The sequence below is a fragment of the Lepidochelys olivacea genome, assembly GCF_965140295.1.
Source record: "Lepidochelys olivacea isolate rLepOli2 genome assembly, chromosome: 1".
NCBI classification, from domain to species: Eukaryota; Metazoa; Chordata; order Testudines; family Cheloniidae; genus Lepidochelys; species Lepidochelys olivacea.
Window position 1 is genome coordinate 183,159,297 of NC_140411.1, and position 20,834 is coordinate 183,180,130.

The 20,834-nt window shown below is 42.6% G+C and overlaps 1 protein-coding gene across 1 annotated transcript in view; it reads right to left on the reverse strand.

Moving 5' to 3' along the window:
- GBE1 (1,4-alpha-glucan branching enzyme 1) overlaps positions 1-20,834 on the reverse strand; it is a 319,711-nt gene that overhangs the window by 34,273 nt on the left and 264,604 nt on the right. The window lies entirely within an intron of this gene.

The following is a 20,834-nucleotide window of genomic DNA, read 5'->3' on the forward strand; positions in this document are numbered from 1 at the left end:
CTGCGTTTACAGCCCGTCAGGTTCTGTGTCCTCATCTATATTTTAGTCTGATCATCATCCACCTACTCAAGAGTGAAGTATCTCTAATATCTAGATAGAATTGATCCAGAAGTGATTTCCTTCCTTATCACCTTCTTCAAGCTTGCTTTGCCTTTCATCATATCCATTCCACCTCTGGACTCAAACTTTCCTGTCTTTCAGTGTTGACTACTCTTTGTGATTTCTCCATGTAGGCTTCTTTCTTCTAGCAAATTAACTGCCATTTGCATTTTCCCCCTCAGTCTCTAGAGGGAACACTTGTGCAGGTGTCTTCAGAAATGAGGATTTCAGCTTCTGTATTTGACTGTCTTAGCTCATTTGGTAGACACTATACTGGTCTTTTCTAATGACAATGAAAGATTTTAAAAAAGTTAAAAGGGAACAAGAAATATTCAATCCTCCTTAACTAGGGAATGTACTATGGGATGGTCTACATAAGTCTCTTTGCTAATATTAAATCATGTACACTGTCACATTAACTGAAATCACTAAATTGCATTCCAGTCTGAAAACAGATGTGAGGTACTGTATATTCTAATGTAAAAAGTTATGCAACATTCCTGTGTTACAAGATTCTGCAATATTTCCATTAATTTCCTTCCATAGATTTGTACCTCAAACTCTTTGTTGTTTGGAGAACATCCATTATTTCTTTGGACAAAGTATCTGAAGTTTTCTTTCACCTACCTCAATCAGACTTGAAAAATTTAGAGAATTTTGCCAGATTCCAAAAAGTAAATACTATTTAGCCCCATTTACTTAAAGGATCTGATCTTAAAAATCTTGTTTGTGTGCAAGAAAATAAATAAATAAATAAAAAGATGATGAAATCATCTTTGGTACAAATGATACAGGTGGATTATTAGAAGCTGTGTCTCTACCGGGGGGGGGGGGGGGGGGGAGATGTGCAAGTGAAACCTAAGAATAGGAATCACATTTAATAGAAAAGACTTAAAAATATCAGTTCAGGAATAGGTTTCTGAAACATCTGCCTAGATATCTAGAAAACTTGTCTAACAAATAAACAAACAATCAAAACTTCTATTAGTAAAATTTTATATATAGCAGAAGTCCTTGTCTAATTATGAACATGAAATATAATGCTTAAGAATGCTGAAAGAATATTTCTATTTTTTTACAATACGAGATGCAGGAATTACTGCTGTTAGTTTTGAAGCTCTAGAAGCCTTTAATGTCTGACTACACCCCTAAATCAGCAATGAAACTGGATCAAACTTGCTTTAACCCCATGAGATCTTATAAAGTAATCTACAGTATGGGTCTTTTAATTGGCAAAATACATGCAGGCAACTAATGAGACTTGAAAATGGAATAGTTTATTGCACCTCCCAAAGGTTATTTGGGAAAAGTTAAAAGAATTCTGAACTGGTATTTACTCAGCACTTTATTCTACAAGTAGACAATGTGAGAAGGCTTTCTTGTTTCATATACAACTAATTACATTTTAAAAGAAATCACATTTTTAAATAGAATGAACCTTTCTGAATCATCAAGTATTTGATGATGAAGAACTGTATTTGACACACCAGTGATACGGAAGCAAAACGCTAAAATCAAATGATTTTCGGTTCAGCTATAATGTTCTTCCAACAACAATTAAAAACATAAAAATAAAAAATAAGCAATGCAACACAAAGAGAAAACATTAAAGTCACTGAAAGATTTTTTTTCTTTTTAATAAAAATGGCTCTACATCAAGTCTCATCTCCTCGTCATCCTACACATATTCTCGCCACATACTTTTATTGCTAGACACCATGGTGGGTTTCAATCCCCTGCAGTTATCATTAAAATGTTAACTGAAAGCAAACAATTGGAGAAGGGCCCTCAAGGTTAACACCTTTGGCTGTGGTTTTGTGCTGAGCAGAGTTTTAACACCCTTTGAGCGTGGCATTGAGCAAGGTTTATGGTAACTGCTCTGTGTCTGGTAGCTTTATGGGGAGCCTTTAAGCATTGTTAAAGTAATTTTTAAAAGTTGGGTGGTTTTGAGAGGGATTTCACACATTCCTTCCTCACAATGTTTTGCTCACAGCACTTATCAAGAGCTATGCAGGATTACTCCCATGGTTTTCCATGGCGAGTGTTTGGTGGTGGTGGAAGGGGAAAAAAGGAATTATAAAAATACGTTCAGTGTCCGATATCTTCAATGCTAATGTAGTTTTGTTTCCCTTGTCTGTATTATCACATAAATTGTTAACAAAGCCACAAAGACATTTCAGTTAACCTGTTTTCTGTTTTTCATTCTGGTGCTTTGGACAGCGACAGTTATTTCACTGTCATGAACCCCCTTAAAAAAAACCCAACAAATTAGCAAATTCACGGCCCAGGAGGGTGCAGAGAAGAGGGCATGTCGGAAAGATTAGATTGTTTACATTTCAATTGCAACAGACTTCTAAGAATTCACAATAATGTGCCGTGAATTCTGCCATCCCATCCCAAACATGTGAGAGGTATCACACTGATCATTCTCAGAAAAGGTGGTGCACATACAAGTGGAGTGCACAGTAACTTTTATTTACACACAAACATTCATCAAACAGAGTTAAAATGTTTTTAACAGGAACAAATGAACCAAAAAGAAGTCAAATTCTCTGAGAAGTGGGCAAACACGGATGTCTATGGACACCACCTTGCCTTTTCCTTGCCTCTCAGACTGACAAGAGGAGGTGGAGGGAAGTGAATGCAGAATATTGTGCCGGGGGACAACTGGGGATATATCCTGCGTGGGCTTGAGGTCAGAACACAGGCTGGGCTACAAGATAGGATTGGGCTCATTGTTCTTCTCCTGGATGCTCTGGACTGGAGGATTCCCCTGTGAGGGAGTTTGGATGCCCGTGGAGAATGTTTTGTTGGGCATGCTCCTCCCCATTACAGTGGTGGTGGGATTCTGGGTGGCAGCTGAAGGAGTAAGTAGAGAAGGTGGTTCTTATTCCTGGAGAGAAGCAGCAACCATAGTGGCGGGTGGGCCCTTAACGCATTCTGCCACCAGCTGGACTGAGGACTGCATGATCCCATTCCCTCTGTGCATCCTCCCACTGCCTGTGTGCTGTCTCTCCATTTGCAGAAATGCCTCGTCCTTCTTAAGACCCCGTTCCTCCCTTGCTCTAAGAAAGTTGAACTGCTCTTGACTCTTTCTGTCTATGCCAAGAAGCAGGTCTTCCAGGGTCCTTTTGCATCTTCCTCGGCTATCTCTGCGGTGCTGCTTCTGTCGTACCAACGGAATGGTTTCCTACAATACTTTTGTTAAAATGTTCTAATGCTCACAGTGCACCAAGAGGCCTGTTGGGGTGTGGTTCAGTTCCTTCAGGGATAACATTACCAGTCACCTTTTTCGTCTTTAAAAGTTGACCATAGCAGTTTTGAACGTCCCAGAACGCAAAATAGAAATGATTTTCCAGCACTGTGGAGGACCTCTGGCCACATATGCCAGAGAGATGTTTCTGTTAATGGTGACCCCACTATGTATTCTGAGTGCGGGGCTTTGGGGAGCCTTGCTGCTACAGACCTGAAGAACTAGCTTGAATTTCTGCTCAAATTGCCACCGAATCCAATAAGCATAATTCAGCAATTTGAGAGGAAACAGACTGTATTCTAAACTAGCATTTTGCGTTCCCATGGAAATGGAACAGAAAACCACAGAAAATTGTCCACCTACCCCATAATCTGCCCTCCATTGACAGGAAGTCCGGCCCTTGTGTCCAGTGAACAGCACTGAAACATACACGGAAACGGAGTGATTCCAGAAGAGTATATTTGCTGAATTTTCCCTGACCCTTTTGGTTAACACTGCAAATCAGTTTCCTCTCCACTGCGAAGAGACCTGGCATTGTGTTTGTGCAACCCCCAAAGTAGATATTTCACCCTCCCCCATTTCTCTCAGATTCTGCAGAGTGGCTCAGCATGGGAAGGGGACAGACAACAGAGACTAGGAGAGGTACAAAACATTTTAAATGGTCACAGGGAGAATGGGCCGCTCTGACGTTCTTCAGAAAACCAAATGGTTCCCTTTCCAGACCTATATTGGCCCCCATACAAATCACCAATGAACCTCACCCACTTCCGCATGGTTTCCATTCATAAGGGAAAGGAAAGATAGGAGCTGGGAGAGAGGTGGTGCTGGATCTTTGCACAACCATAAGTGCCATGAAACTGGTCTTTCTCCCCACCCGAGCCCTTTTAAAATCTGCTCCTTCCCTCTCTCAGCCCCCACTTCCCATCACCTCTTTTTGCATGGCCTGGGGACCACCACTGTCAGTGCTGGTTTAGAAATCCACAGACAGAAGCATGACTGCTCGTGTCTGCTCAATGCTTTACATTGGTTCATGGGATTCCACTGAAATCATTTAATTGCAGCCCTGTGTTGCTCTGGGATCATGTTGGGATAGAGAGAGGGTGGAGCATCATGGAGGCCAGGCTGTGGTGGGGGTAGCAGCGGAGCAAGAGGGGATATTGTTGGGGAAATGGGGATCCATTGTAAAAAAACGCACAAATATCAGATTTTGGTTCCTGCAGCAGCTCTGGGTTTTCAGACTCTTCCAAAGGGTCTTTTTCCACTGAGTCTTCTGGGTAGAGATGCAGTTTTAGATGCTCCTCTTCCTCCATGTCTCCTGGCACTTCCTCTGGGAATTCCTGAAGTCCCTGATGTCTCCTTGTCCTGTCTCTTATCAGTGTCCTGACATATGATGAGGCTAGTCACTTCAGGCTCTGTAGTTGCCACTCTGGAAAGCACCCAGTCCAGCTCACCGTAGCATGGGCATGTGCTAAATCCCCTCCCAGGGAGGCTGTTGGGAGTCCTTCACTCTCTGGTAAAGGAGCCTGAGCTACTTTATATGCTCCTGGCACTAGGACGGAATGTAGTCTCCATGAAATCTCCCGGTGCAGATGAATGTTCCTGCTGACCAAGATGAAGTCGTGGAGGACAATCTACTCTAAACCACACATTGATGAGCACCTGTGCATGCTTTAGAGACCAAAAGGCTGCTCTCAAACCATGATTCACAATCACCTGTACTGATCAACAGAAAACTGTTTTGAAGTGCTCAGCATTGGCTGTTACTATCATTGCGGTGTGTGGAAGGTGTCAGGGACATTTATACCCTTGGGTAAGGGTCAGGCAGCAAAGTGTATTGTGGGAATGGCCCTGGAGGGCTATGATAAGTGCCCTGGTATACACCCTTTTCTCCTGTGCACACGACACTGTAGAATGGGTACAGGGCCATACCACAGCAGAGATGTGTATATAGAGACACCCTTCATCCGTGGTAGCTTTTGTGCACTAGACTGTCCTTCAAGAACATGCTTCCAGGCTTCAGGTGTGAACAATAGAGGGGTTGTGGCACAAGAAGTGCACATGTATCCGTGTACAGTCAAAAGTATGGATGCAATCACAGGGTGGTTTTTTAAAAATATAACACAACACCTAGGTCAGTTGAGTGCCTAATTCCCCTCAGCACTTTTGAAAATCCCACCCTTGACCTTTGAAGAATAGGATTTGTCCATCTTAAGTCAAAATGAACATTCAATTCTCTGGTCTCACCTGAGCAAGATCACCCACAATCAGCAGCCTGCAGTTGAGCAAGAGTCAGAAGTGGAATAGCTAGATTTTCCCAGGTCAGGATAGAGGTAAAGTGGCAAGAAATTGTATAATAGCATGCACCAGTGTTATTTAGCCAATTATATCAATATCTCCAAAAATATCACTCACTGTGAGTCAACAATGAACAACATAGAGGAGCAGAAATTAGTAAAGGGTAAGCATCACAAGTGTAGCGATTTAACTAAGTCTATCATTAACTGACCAAGATTACTTTTACTTCCTTGTTTTAGGCCATTCAGAAATGCAGTTTGTAATGGTATTTAAATAGTACTATCACAATTCAAAAATCAGGAAGCATATTAAGCAAAAATCAAGTTCCCTAACATTTGTTTCATGCTCTAACTAAAGTTTCAATAGTTAGCAATTACTAGCCAACTATGTAAAATGCAGTATGTTCAAAAATACAATATATACATATGTTTTTCTCTATCTTACAGACTGCCTCTGTTCTTGTGTTATAACCAGGCATTCAAGATTATATTGAAACCAAGCTAATTGGTTTGAGTTGAATTTGTCCAGGAAGTGGAAGAGAAGCACTCCCACTGGAGAACTGTTGGCTCTGGAACTTAACTCTCCTCCTTGGTTTGACAGAACTTTTATTTTTTCACTTCGAGGGCAAGACCATGGCTTGTTCTGAGGAAACTGGTTGTATGAACAGAGGAGAGAATGACATTGGTTTTGTTTGGTTTAGAGGATCTTGTTGACATTAAGTTAATTTGTATTTTCTTTGTTTTTAATAAGTGGATCTGCGGACACCCAGAGCTGTTGGGACAGAGAAAATTAAAATAAAATATCTGCATGTTTTAAATGTTTAATTCTACCAAATATCAGATCTGACCTATGTCGTGCTCATATTTCCTACACAAACAGATGCACATGCAAACTAGATGCATATTGGATGGATATCCATACAAGAAATATGGCTAAATGCACACTTGAACATCTCCCTAAATGTCCCAGCATTTCTGTTGAGTCCAAAAGCAGAATATCAACAAAAATATACACATATTAAAGTCACAGGAAGTATGTGAAATAAGATATGGAATACATATCCAAAACATATCTAAAGCACCTATTCACTTCAGCTGAAGTTTCAGTCTGTTTGTTTGTCCTACGCTTGAAGTCACAACTTGTTTATTTCAGAGTTTGTGATAATGAGCTAGAGTGTTTTTTTTCATAAGTGGACTATCCAGGGAAAAAGCAGCCTGAGTTCAACAAAGTCTATTTGTTGTGATATGTTTTACTTGTTAAATAGCAGACAAATAATGTTTGAAGAAAAATTTGTCATTTACAATTTTAAGTGATTTATTTTTCCTCGCTAAATTATATTCAAATCAAGAAAAAAAGTGAAGACATTTCCTTCACCACTATTGAAAGGTAATCTTCTAGTCTGCCTGCTTTTTAATTATAAAGGGCACCTAATCTGTTTACGCCTTAACGCTCCTGAATGTGACCTGTTTGTGTCTGGATTTTAACAGGATACTTTTCAAATTTCTTATATTTACAGAAGATAAGTGTAAGCAGAGTCAGGGTGGGCTCCACCCTGAAATCTGGTGGTGAGGTGTGGCAAGTTGTGGAAAAGAACTTCAGGGGCTGATCTCATTTGCATAGGCACACCCACTCCGCCTAGAATGAGGCCATAACTGCCCAAATGGTCACTTTGGCTGTTGTGGGATCCCCAGTGTCTCTGTTATTGGGGCAGGAAGAATAAATTGTTATTACCCTGATTATGGGAACTGTGCTTGGAACTGTACTTGGCCTTTTGTTATGATGGAGGGACTCAACATCAACTGAGTAGCACTCGCTAGGCAAGGGACATGGGTTCCAAAACTCTGTGAACTGAGAGAGACTTGAGACAGGTATTAGTGCCTGGTGGTGTAGGCCCCTTTGTGAGGGCCTGAAGCACCAATTGCACCTTTGTCTCTCTCCACTGTGGAATGTCAGAGCTAATTTTGGGTCTGTTAAGAGTCTTGTTACAGGTACTGTGCTGCATTCACTTTGGCCTTAGGGTGTACCAGCACTAAGGCTCCCACTACTACGAGCTGAAATCACTGAGAGCTGAAATCACTGAGCGCTGTGTCAAGTAGTGGGGAGCCGGAAGATCTAGTGTGCAGCGGTGCTGTTCGTGAGACGGTGGGGTGAGCAGAGCTGTTCGTGAGACAGCGAGCTGTGCAGAGCGGAGCCGGTTGTGGTGGAGTGGAGCTGTTCGTGAGACAGCGGTTTGTTCGTGAGACGGCGAGCTGAGGGGAGCCGGTCGTGGTAGAGCGGAGCTGTTCGTGAGACAGCGGTGTGTTCATGAGACGGCGAGCTGAGCAGAGCTGTTCGTGAGACGGCGAGCTGTGCAGAGCGGAGCCGGTCGTGGTGGAGCGGAGCCGTTCGTGAGACAGCGTAGCAGAGCAGAGCCCTGTGGGGCAGTCAGCTTCAGGACACATAAGGTGCCCCTTACCTCTTTCCCCCACACACAGGCACATTTTAGCCAGACTGGGGAGTAACACTCTGCAGATGAACTTTTGAACTCTGGGGCTGGACTTTTTGGACTTTGGGTGATTTGTGGATTGCTGGACTCAAGAGACGTTTGGGTTCTGGGACTCAAGAACCCGAGGGAAAGGATGTGGCCAAATTTTTCTGGGGTGGGTCTTTGCTCATGGTTTGGTTAATGAACACTAGTTGTGGTGTTTCCCCAATTTAATGCTGATGTCGTTTACCTCATGTTATTAAAGATTCTCTACTACACCAAGACTCTGTGCTTGCGAGAGAGGAAGTATTGCCTCTTTGAGGCGCCCAGGGGGTGTGTAAGATTTTCCCTGGTCACTGGGTGGGGGCTCGAGCCAGTTTTGCATTTGTTTTGATGAGAGAGAACCCCTGTGTCCTGAACCTGGCCCTTGCTGCTATCAACTTGGCCTGGCAGAAGGGTTACATAAGAATATCCTGTTCCTGACCTCTGCTGATGCACAGCTCAAAAAAGATTGGCTAATCAGTTGTGTCATTACAATGGGCTGTTACTATAGCCTGTGGGTACTTCAGGAGAATCTAGTGAGTACCTAGAACAGCGGCAAAAAATATTTTGAAATAAAAAAAAACAACCTTATATATGTTAAATGAATAAATACTAAGTCAATTTGAAATTACTAGAGTCGATGCAATAAGTTAAAACACAGGAAACAATTTTCCTCACTGCTTTTTCCCTTTGCACTTTTTGTCAAATTCCTCTTGTGTAGAGAAAAGGTTAACTCTTAAAGCTTTGTCTTTGTCTGGCAAGCAAGAGACAAAACTTTTGTTGTTCAGAGCTGTTAAATAACCACCCCCTCGAAAGACAAAATTTTTGTTGACGACAAGCTCCAGCGCAAACAGCACTAACACCGTTAATGCCGCTTGTTGTGGGTGGAAGTTTTCTGTCGGCAGGAGAGCTCGCTCTTGCCGACAAATAGCAGCTATCCAGCGTGCCTTTTAGCGGCATGGCTGCAGTGGCACAGCCGTGTCGTTAAAAGCTGCATAGTGTAGACACAGCCTTAGGCTCTTTATTGAAAATGGAGCTTGGGGCACTAATCTGTCATAACCATTAACCTGCAGGAAGAATGTGACAATATTTCAACAAAAGAAAATTAGGAAAGCAATTCCATGTTAACTTTAAAAAGTCTAATGGGAGTCTCATAGCTAAGGGAGACTGACCCAGATGTTGATTATCCATCCGTCTCCAACCTGAAGCAAATTAGACAGGAAAAATGTGTTAGTCCAAATTGTCCACCTCTTATAAAAACTGCTTCTAAAATGGCACAATTTACTAAATATAATTTCAAATAGAAATGTTTCTTCCTTTCACTTACAGTATCAAATAGAAAGTAGGAAATAGCATGCACCTTTTCAATATCAAATAGATTCATGTTATTAGAATCTTATGCCTTTTTCACTCCAAATCCAAGTTTTACATGATACATTCCCATATTTGTATGCTGTATTTTTTATTCATTGATATTGACCTTAACATATAAACTACCTTGATAGAATTTAGGATCAGCCAAATGCCAAATTAAGTTCTTTGGCTTCATTTGTTGTATAAAGAATGAATTCTAATAGGCAGGGACAATTACATAACTGCACTTCAAAGCAGTCTACAAACCAAGCAACTACAAAGTAACATCTTTGCCTTCAGCAATCACACTCCAGTGACTCATTCAAGTGACCTTATTTGCTCATTAGAAGCTCTAGGTGCAGGTTGCAAATGTCAAAGAGCCTGAATTTGCATTTGAAAAAAAAAAAACATCTTGCAGCATTTTACTGGTAATATTCCTGAGATTTCAGGTCACATCTAATTTTATTTGCTTATCTGCATTTTTTACTTCAACTATTGTTATTCCTCCTAAATCCATGCCCACAATGAACATGCTACACTTTAGTATTCCTTCACTCTAGCTTGTAAATGCTTTGATACTTTCATGCCAAAAGCTTCTAATTAAATAACCATTTCTCCTGGAAACATTAAAATTCTGTTTTTTCTACCTAATCTTCAGCAGTAAATGAGAACTTGCAATGACAGAAAAACATGAATATAGGGGGAAAACCCACATTTTTTATTTAGGGATAGATGAGCTAATAGAGATTCACACTGCACCACAACGTTTCATAATTTGGTGCCAATCTCATTGTTAAAATTGCAGCTAACCCTTCAGTGAGCTCTTAGTAGGTGACCTCTGGATGCATGCAGAACTTATAGCAGGATTTCTAACCTTTCATACACAAATGAACAATATACTCTGTGACAATAATATAACCCCAAATCACCTATTTAATAAATTTAAACTTGGTGCATGTAAAAGCTGATGGACTTTTGTAGCACAATCACAGATATATAGTTTATGAAGCCAGAAAGGACATTGCATTCATCTAGTCCTTTAACCAAACACTAACATACAAATGGGTAGTATAAGCTTCTTTACACTTCCCAGCAACATACCTCAATCTGGTTCTGGAAGAACTGAATCGGTGGGTGTCATAAATATAAAGGGAAGGGTAAACCCCTTTGAAATCCCTCCTGGCCAGGGGAAAGTTCCTCTCACCTGTAAAGGGTTAAGAAGCTAAAGGTAACCTCGCTGGCACCTGACCAAAATGACCAATGAGGAGACAAGATACTTTCAAAAGCTGGGAGGAGGGAGAGAAACAAAGGGTCTGTGTGTCTGTCTATATGCTGGTCTTTACCGGAGATAGACCAGGAATGGAGTCTTAGAACTTTTAGTAAGTAATCTAGCTAGGTATGTGTTAGATTATGATTTCTTTAAATGGCTGAGAAAAGAATTGTGCTGAATAGAATAACTATTTCTGTCTGTGTATCTTTTTTGTAACTTAAGGTTTTGCCTAGAGGGGTTCTCTATGTTTTTGAATCTAATTACCCTGTAAGATATCTACCATCCTGATTTTACAGGGGGGATTTCTTTATTTCTATTTACTTCTATTTTTATTAAAAGTCTTCTTGTAAGAAACTGAATGCTTTTTCATTGTTCTCAGATCTAAGGGTTTGGGTCTGTGGTCACCTATGCAAATTGGTGAGGCTTTTTATCCAACATTTCCCAGGAAAGGGGGGGTGCAAGTGTTGGGAGGATTGTTCATTGTTCTTAAGATCCAAGGGTCTGGGTCTGTAGTCACCTAGGCAAATTGGTGAGGCTTTTTACCAAACCTTGTCCAGGAAGTGGGGTGCAAGGTTTTGGGAAGTATTTTGGGGGGAAGGACGTGTCCAAACAGCTCTTCCCCAGTAACCAGTATTAGTTTGGTGGTGGTAGCGGCCAGTCCAAGGACAACGGGTGGAATATTTTGTACCTTGGGGAAGTTTTGACCTAAGCTGGTAAAGATAAGCTAAGGAGGTTTTTCATGCAGGTCCCCACATCTGTACCCTAGAGTTCAGAGTGGGGGAGGAACCTTGACAGTGGGTGAGAACATTTTACTCATCAAGTCTATTCAATTCTAGACCTCTCTATTGAGACTGCCAAAATGAACACCCATTGGCTTTCAAAATTCATCATCAAGTTCTTAAGTGCTTGCATTTCACACTGAAGTTCCAAATGAAGAATAAGGGATGGTTAGTGGAGAAATGTTCAGAAGATTGAAAAACTCCTAAATGACATTTTAAATTGAAAATACATAGCTATAACAGAATTTCTAGATAAAAACAAAGCATGAAAACATTTCCAATTTATAGAACCCCAAATATATTTTCTTACACACCTATCTATGGGTAAAGTGTTTTACTAGAAAACAGAATCCAAAAATCCATGGCTTTAATTGCAGAACAAAAATTATGAAAAAAGATATTCCCCCTTAAAAAGTAATTTTAAGAACTGAAGCCTAAAAGTCAGGATTTTGGGTAGTTGACGAGAGGAGATAAAGAAGGTTAGGATAAGTGAGTAGAAGTATATAAGCTGTTAACATGCAGAACTATTTCATTTAAAATTGGCATTAAAAACATTTCTACATAATACATATAAAATAAATGTTAGACTACTATAAAAGATTCAGTTAAAATAGAAAAGGAGAAAATAAGCTGCTTTTTGTGATTTTTTTTACCCATAAACTGTCCAAGTCAGCTATTTTTGTTGATTAATGGTTTAAAAAAAAATCTAAGCTAACAATATTTTAAATGCTCCTAAAAGATATCAAAGCATATAATTTATATCTCCTCTGGCTATACAGAGTATAAATAAGGGCTTCCCATTGACTTGCTTGGCTAATAAAATAGTTTATACCCTTGACATAAAGCTCCAAAAATAAGCGTAACTCCTCTAGAACTGAAAAGCCCAAAAGACTTTTCACAGCTTTATCTACACTGAAGGAAATTCTGGAATTTTTTCCCTCACCTTTACTAACACTGGTTCTACCAACACAAGGAGCATTTGTAGCCCCAGTATAGATTGACCACCGGCTACCCATAGTGTTTTAAGCCCTGTGTACAATAGCACTACTTAGAGCATGTCTAATTGACAGTGCTTAAAACACTGCTGGCATCCAGTGACCCTTCTCCACCAGTGTGCCCACTATTGCCTTGTTTGATCTCTTGCAACTGAACAGAGTATGAATAGCTCTCAGGGGCCTTTCAGTTCTGGGAGTGTTCCAACAAATCCCTGTGCCATATTAATTCTAGCATCCATCTGTTCAAGATTCACTGAGCCCAGGTTTCCTGAAAATGGGAGATTCTGCCACACTGATGCATGCCTGGCTAGTGAAACATACTATACAAGTCCTGCTGAGCTCTCTGTGGAACCTGTTGAGATGTTTAGGCTTAATTCTAGCTCTCTACTTTGGCATTTTTGGTTTGAGAAATGGAGAGAGGAGAACCATCGTCTTAGTTATGCTTTTCTGAAGGAAGATGAGATACTCTTCATCTGCCATTGTTTACTGACACAATCTCACCCAGCTTTTCCCCAGACAGAATGGAACCAAAATTTAGATGTGCACAGGATCTGCTCAGAGTAACTGTCTGCTGTCCAAGGTGTCATTTAAAGATTATCACTGTACAAGAAGTCACAGAGCATGCAGTTTAACACAGTGTGTTTAAGAATATATCTATGACAAAGGCTATGACTAGGAATATTTTCTTTAGGAGAAACACCAGAACATAGTGGTGCTTGTGAAACAGGTGGTGGGAAGTGAGGCTCTCAGACCTGCAACGGAGGCCTCAAAGCCCCTTCACAAGATACTCTAACTTCTCCAACATTGTCCTTGTGAAAGAAGTCATTCTCTGGAGAGATCACCATGACCTTGCCTAGGTAAGCAACTGCCATGTTTACCTTTGGAATGGCTGTGAAAGACTCCCTTGGCTCTTGGGATCTGTAAAAAATGGGCCTGCTTTGTGAGAAGGCTGTTTGTGGTTGTCCTCCTGCTGGGAATCTCTGCCTGAGCATAGGTGGTGCTGTGCATTCCTTTTGTCTGCTTTAGAACCACAGAGCACAGAAAAGAGGGAGCCACAGTCTTGATGAGACCCAGAAACCCAAAGCTAATCAGGCTGAGAGCAAGAGGGCCATAGTTCACTCTCTATTGTATTAGCAAATGGTGTAATTTCTGGACTTGCTTCTGTTTCTTAGGGTATGTCTACACTACGAAATTAGGTCGAATTTATAGAAGTCGGTTTTTTTGAAATCGGTTTTATATATTCGAGTGTGTGTGTCCCCACAGAAAATGCTCTAAGTGCATTAAGTGCATTAACTCGGCGGAGCGCTTCCACAGTACCGAGGCAAGCGTCGACTTCCGGAGCGTTGCACTGTGGGTAGCTATCCCACAGTTCCCGCAGTCTCCGCTGCCCATTGGAATTCTGGGTTGATATCCCAATGCCTGATGGGGCTAAAACATTGTCGCGGGTGGTTCTGGGTACATATCGTCAGGACCCCGTTCCCACCCTCCCTCCCCCCGTGAAAGCAAGGGCAGACAATCATTTCGCGCCTTTTTTGTCTGCTGCCAGCCAAAGATGTAAAGGATAGATGGAGTGGGTCAGAACAAGAAATAGACCAGATTTGTTTTGTACTCATTTTCCTCCTCCCCTGTCTAGATCACACTGCAGTCAGTCACAGAGAAGGCGCAGCGAGGTTAATCTAGCCATGTATCAATCAGAGGCCAGGCTAACCTCCTTGTTCCAATAACAACGATAACTTTGGTGCACCATTTCTTATTGGAACCCTCCGTGCAGTCCTGCCTGAAATACTCCTTGATGTACAGGCACACCCTTTGTTGATTTTAGCTCCCTGAAGCCAACCCTGTAAGCCGTGTCGTCAGTCGCCCCTCCCTCCGTCAGAGCAACGGCAGACAATCGTTCCGCACCTTTTTTCTGTGCGGACGCCATACCAAGGCAAGCATGGAGGCCGCTGAGCTCATTTTGGCAATTAGGAGCACATCAACCACCACACGCATTATCCAGCAGTATATGCAGCACCAGAACATGGCAACGCGATACCGGGCGAGGAGGCGACGTCAGCGCGGTCCCGTGAGTGATCAGGATATGGACACAGATTTCTCTGAAAGCATGGGCCCTGCCAATGCATGCATCATGGTGCTAATGGGGCAGGTTCATGCTGTGGAACGCCGATTCTGGGCTCGGGAAACAAGCACAGACTGGTGGGACCGCATAGTATTGCGGGTCTGGGACGATTCCCAGTGGCTGCGAAACTTATGCATAAGGGCACTTTCATGGAACTTTGTGACTTGCTTTCCCCTGCCCTGAAGCACATGAATACCAGGATGAGAGCAGCCCTCACAGTTGAGAAGCGAGTGGCGATAGCCCTGTGGAAGCTTGCAACGCCAGACAGCTACCGGTCAGTTAGGAATCAATTTGGAGTGGGCAAATCTACTGTGGGGGCTGCTGTGATGCAAGTAGCTCATGCAATCAAAGATCTGCTGATATCTAGGGTAGTGACCCTGGGAAATGTGCAGGTCATAGTGGATGGCTTTGCTGCAATGGGATTCCCTAACTGTGGTGGGGCTATAGACGGAACCCATATCCCTATCTTGGCACCAGAGCACCAAGCCGGCGAGTACATAAACCGCAAGGGGTACTTTTCGATAGTGCTGCAAGCTCTGGTGGATCACAAGGGACGTTTCACCAACATCAACGTGGGATGGCCGGGAAAGGTGCATGACGCTCGCATCTTCAGGAACTCTGGTCTGTTTCAAAAGCTGCAGGAAGGGACTTTATTCCCAGACCAGAAAATAACTGTTGGGGATGTTGAAATGCCTATATGTATCCTTGGGGACCCAGCCTACCCCTTAATGCCATGGCTCATGAAGCCGTACACAGGCAGCCTGGACAGTGGTCAGGAGCTGTTCAACTACAGGCTGAGCAAGTGCAGAATGGTGGTAGAATGTGCATTTGGACGTTTAAAGGCGCGCTGGCGCAGTTTACTGACTCGCTTAGACCTCAGCGAAACCAATATTCCGAATGTTATTACTGCTTGCTGTGTGCTCCACAATATCTGTGAGAGTAAGGGGGAGATGTTTATGGCGGGGTGGGAGGTTGAGGCAAATCGCCTAGCTGCTGGTTACGCGCAGCCAGACACCAGGGCGGTTAGAAGAGCACAGGAGGGCGCGGTACGCATCAGAGAAGCTTTGAAAACCAGTTTCATGACTGGCCAGGCTACAGTGTGAAAGTTCTGTTTGTTTCTCCTTGATGAAACCCCCCGCCCCTTGGTTCACTCTACTTCCCTGTAAGCTAACCACCCTCCTCTCCTCCCTTTAATCACCGCTTGCAGAGGCAATAAAGTCATTGCTGCTTCACAGTCATGCATTCGTTATTCATTCATCACACAAATAGGGAGATGACTACCAAGGTATCCCAGGAGGGGTGGTGGAGGAGGGAAGGAAAATGCCACACAGCACTTTAAGCACAGCACTTCAAAAGTTTACAACTTTAAAATTTATTGAATGACAGCCTTCTTTTTTTTGGGCAATCCTCTGTTGTGGAGTGGCTGGTTGGCCAGAGGCCCCCCCACCGCGTTCTTGGGCGTCTGGGTGTGGAGGCTATGGAACTTGGGGAGGAGGGCGGTTGGTTACAGAGGGGCAGCAGTGCCAGTCTGTGCTCCAGCTGCCTTTGCTGCAGCTCAACCATACACTGGAGCATTCTGGTTTGGTCCTGCAGCAGCCTCAGCATTGAATCCTGCCTCCTCTCATCACGCTGCCGCCACATTTGAGCTTCAGCCCTGTCTTCAGCCCGCCACTTACTCTCTTCTGCCCGCCACTTACTCTCTTCAGCCCTCCACCTCTCCTCCCGGTCATTTTGTGCTTTCCTGCACTCTGACATTATTTGCCTCCACGCATTCGTCTGTGCTCTGTCAGTGTGGGAGGACAGCATGAGCTCGGAGAATGTTTCATCGCGAGTGCGTTTTTTTTTTTCTTTCTAATCTTCACTAGCCTCTGGGAAGGAGAAGATCCTGTGATCATTGAAACACATGCAGCTGGTAGAGAAAAAAAAAGGGACAGCGGTATTTAAAAAGACACATTTTATAAAACAGTCGCTACACTCTTTCAGGGTAAACCTTGCTGTTAACATTACATACATAGCACATGTGCTTTCGTTACAAGGTCGCATTTTGCCTCCTCCCACCACGTGACTACCCCCTCAACCTTCCCCCCTCCCTGTGGCTAACAGCGGGGAACATTTCTGTTCAGCCACAGGCAAACAGCCCAGCAGGAATGGGCTATACTGAGTGTCCCTGAAGAAAAGCACCCTATTTCAACCAGGTGACCATGAATTATATCTCACTCTCCTGAGGATAACACAGAGAGAGAAAGAACGGATTTTGGTTGAATGCCAGCAAACATACGCTGCAATACTTTGTTCTACAGTGATTCCCGAGTATGTGTTACTGGCCTGGAGTGATAAAGTGTCCTACCATGAAGGACGAAATAAGGCTGCCCTCCCCAGAAACCTTTTGCAAAGGCTTTAGGACTACATCTAGGAGAACCGCAAATGCCAGGGCAAAGTAATCCTTTCACATGCTTGCTTTTAAACCATGTATAGCATTTTAAAAGGTACACTCACCAGAGGTCCCTTCTCCGCCTGCTGGGTCCAGGAGGCAGCCTTGGGTGGGTTCGGGGGGTACTGGCTCCTGGTCTAGGGTGAGAAACAGTTCCTGGCTGTCGGGAAAACCGGTTTCTCCGCTTGCTTGCTGTGAGCTATCTACAACCTCCTCCTCCTCCTCATCTTCTTCGTCCCCAAAACCTGCTTCCGTATTGCCTCCATCTCCATTGAAGGAGTCAAACAACACGGCTGGGGTAGTGGTGGCTGAACCCCCTAAAATGGCATGCAGCTCATCATAGAAGCGGCATGTTTGGGGCTCTGACCCAGAGCGGCTGTTCGCCTCTCTGGTTTTCTGGTAGGCTTGCCTCAGCTCCTTCAGTTTCACGCGGCACTGCTTCGGGTCCCTGTTATGGCCTCTGTCCTTCATGCCCTGGGAGATTTTCACAAAGGTTTTGGCATTTCGAAAACTGGAACGGAGTTCTGATAGCACGGATTCCTCTCCCCAAACAGCGATCAGATCCCGTACCTCCCGTTCGGTCCATGCTGGAGCTCTTTTGCGATTCTGGGACTCCATCATGGTCACCTGTGCTGATGAGCTCTGCATGGTCACCTGCAGCTTGCCACGCTGGCCAAACAGGAAATGAGATTCAAAAGTTCGCGTTCTTTTCCTGTCTACCTGGCCAGTGCATCTGAGTTGAGAGTGCTGTCCAGAGCGGTCAGAATGGAGCACTCTGGGATAGCTCCCGGAGGCCAATACCATCGAATTGTGTCCACAGTACCCCAAATTCGAGCTGGGAACGTCGATTTAAGCGCTAATCCACTTGTCAGGGGTGGAGTAAGGAAATCGATTTTAAGAGCCCTTTAAGTCGAAATAAAGGGCTTCACTGTGTGGACGGGTGCAGGTTTAAATCGATTTAACGTTGCTAAATTCGACCTAAAGTCCTAGTGTAGACCAGGGCTTAGACAGCTCTGCCATAGGTGTTAGAGCAGCAGAGGCTGGTTACAGGGAGCTTAGAAGGGAAGTCTTGCACTGGAGTACCCTAAGAGATAAAGATGAAGCAGCAGGAAGGGAAGCAGAGAATTGATACAGATAAAAAAAACGTTCACTACTATTCAAAAAATTATTCAAAAACTCCAGTTTTCAACATAGCACAATACAACGGGAGAGCATCAACTCCTGACCTAATTCAGCAGAGAGAGGCAGAACTTCTGCCCAGTGGAAGTAAGGGACAGGCTGTCTTGCAGATGAGTAGCCCTTCAGCAGCACTGAGTGACCCGAATTCCTAGCAGAGGAGACCGATCAAATTTATCATGGTTTGGGAGAAGTGTTATGAACCAGAAGAACCACATTTTAGGGGAAAATACATAAAATAGCGTCTTTCAGAAAAGCAAATCCACTAGGAAAAAAATTAAAATAGGCTTAAACGTAAAGAGACTAGTACTAGACTATGTGATTAAATTGTACAACAGTATTGTCAATGTTAGGCCTCAAACTTCCATATGCTTCAAAAAGTAAACCTTGCAAAATTAAGCTTAAGCTTGTGGTCGAAACGCGCTGCAATCAAATAATTTTTTATGCTGACTCCCATGTACTTATCAAACGCACATTACCCACATTTAAAACTCAGTTGGTTACAAAAAATACATAGGCCTAAATAATACCATTAACGAACAACTGGCTCCTGAAAAATAAGTATGCATAAATTATACAATTAGGGCAACCACACTAACCACATTAACAATGTGGCCCACCCTAATTGATCGGTCCGTTTTAAAACATGGCTGTCAGACCAGATAAAAACTACGAAGGCACAGAACCAAGTGTGTTCTTGGTCATAAGGGAAATCTGACCCACACCCCCTAAACCAAAGGGACGTGCACTTCTCTACTGTCTGTACCTGGCCAGTGCGGAAAATGGCTGACTAAAGGGTAACGTATTTTTGAACAAATGCAGGTAAGATTATGAAGTAGAGAAGTCTGGTTGCTTGAGATGATTTGACCTTAGTTGTATCAATACTATAGTGTAAAATCAATTGTAAGTGGCTGGCGTATAATAGCTTTGCATGCATTTGTGCTTGTCTTTCAAATAGCCCGAGCGGATGCATGCAAGGCTGTTGTCCATTAGCTCCTTGTACGTGTAGTTGTGCTTGTTTTTGGTATATCCTGCCACCAAAAATATATAACCGGTAAATAATAGCTTTATTTATGCTTGTCTTCAGTGCTTCTGTTATAACCTGCCAGAACCAGCCTGTGTAAAGTCACTGTTCAAAAACTCCTAAATGGTCCACAATATTACACGTACTTGTGCTTTTCTTCAGTATAACCTGCCATTTATATTAATTCTTATTCAATGCTGGTCTTTGTTTTTGCTTTTCGTATTTTGCCTGTGCTGTCTTTATAGTAAAAAATCATTAAAAACCTTTTTTGAGGAATAACTAGTAGCTTTAATTTTTCTTATAAGGGCACTGCTCAACATCATTACATCTGTGTTGGGTGGTGGGAAGTAGTGATCACCCTGGGCCCAATTATGGTCCTGATGCGTGCCTCCTTCTTCCTATCTCCGCAGACTACAGTATGAAAAAGCTTTAATTCGGAATCTAAATGACAGCCTCGCTTGATCAGAGGTGTGCTTGGCACTAAGCCTCAATTGTCCACACAGAGAGAGACACAGACAAACACACACAGTTAACAGGCAGGAGTGTGCCTTGCGCAATGGGATTCTCTCATTAAAAAAAAACACTTACCAGATAAAATTGCAAAGTAAATCACCTCTGTTCTTGTCCTTTTTATAACAAATTATGTTTTTCATATGCTTGAGCTATTCTCACTTTATGAAATCCCAATGATTTCCAGAGTCAAAATAAATGTGTAAAGCCCAACACACACATTCGTGCGCACAACCAAAACCAACTAAAAAAAGAGACTGGAGAAAATGCTAGCATTGGATGAATAACTCAAAACAAATTTGCCATGAATATTTGCTTGAATTAAAAAAAAACAAAACAAATCAAATTTCCTTTGACTGTGCCTGAAGCCAAAATATGGTCCTGAACCTGCCTAGATGTCCAAGACAAACTAGCAAGGGACCAAGTTATTGAAACTCATGTGGACTTGCACATTAAAACGAGTGACTGGAAGCTGTGGAATTTCCTGTATAACTGTTGTCATATACAGCAGCCGAGCAGGAACAGAAGCAATACACCCCGGATTCTATGAGTACAAGTCAATGTACTATTTATAATGAGAAAGGAGCTACTAATACTATAAATAAATACAGGAAATGTTTTTTGAGAGGCTTGAAAAAAATAAATTCAGTTTGTGAAACAAAGGACACTGACAATGAAAAAAGAAGAAAATATTTCTACAGACCTTCAGGAATCATGAAAAGATTGGCCATAAAAGAAATGTTGTTTATAAATTTAAAGGAAGCCAGGATAGTGTCACAAGTACTTGATGACAGTACCCCACCCATTTTGAGGAAGGACCTGATACCAACAGGAAGGGGCAGAGTTTGGAGTTACTATGAGTAGTACTCATCTTTTAAAATCTTGACCATTAAACAACAACAAAGAGTGTTACATTGAATACAGAACTGCAGTACACGGGAACTATGGGAATCAGTTCAAATTAAGCAGTTTTTAACAAAACCAGCTAAAAATGCTTGGGAATAGAAACTCTAAACTGAACACC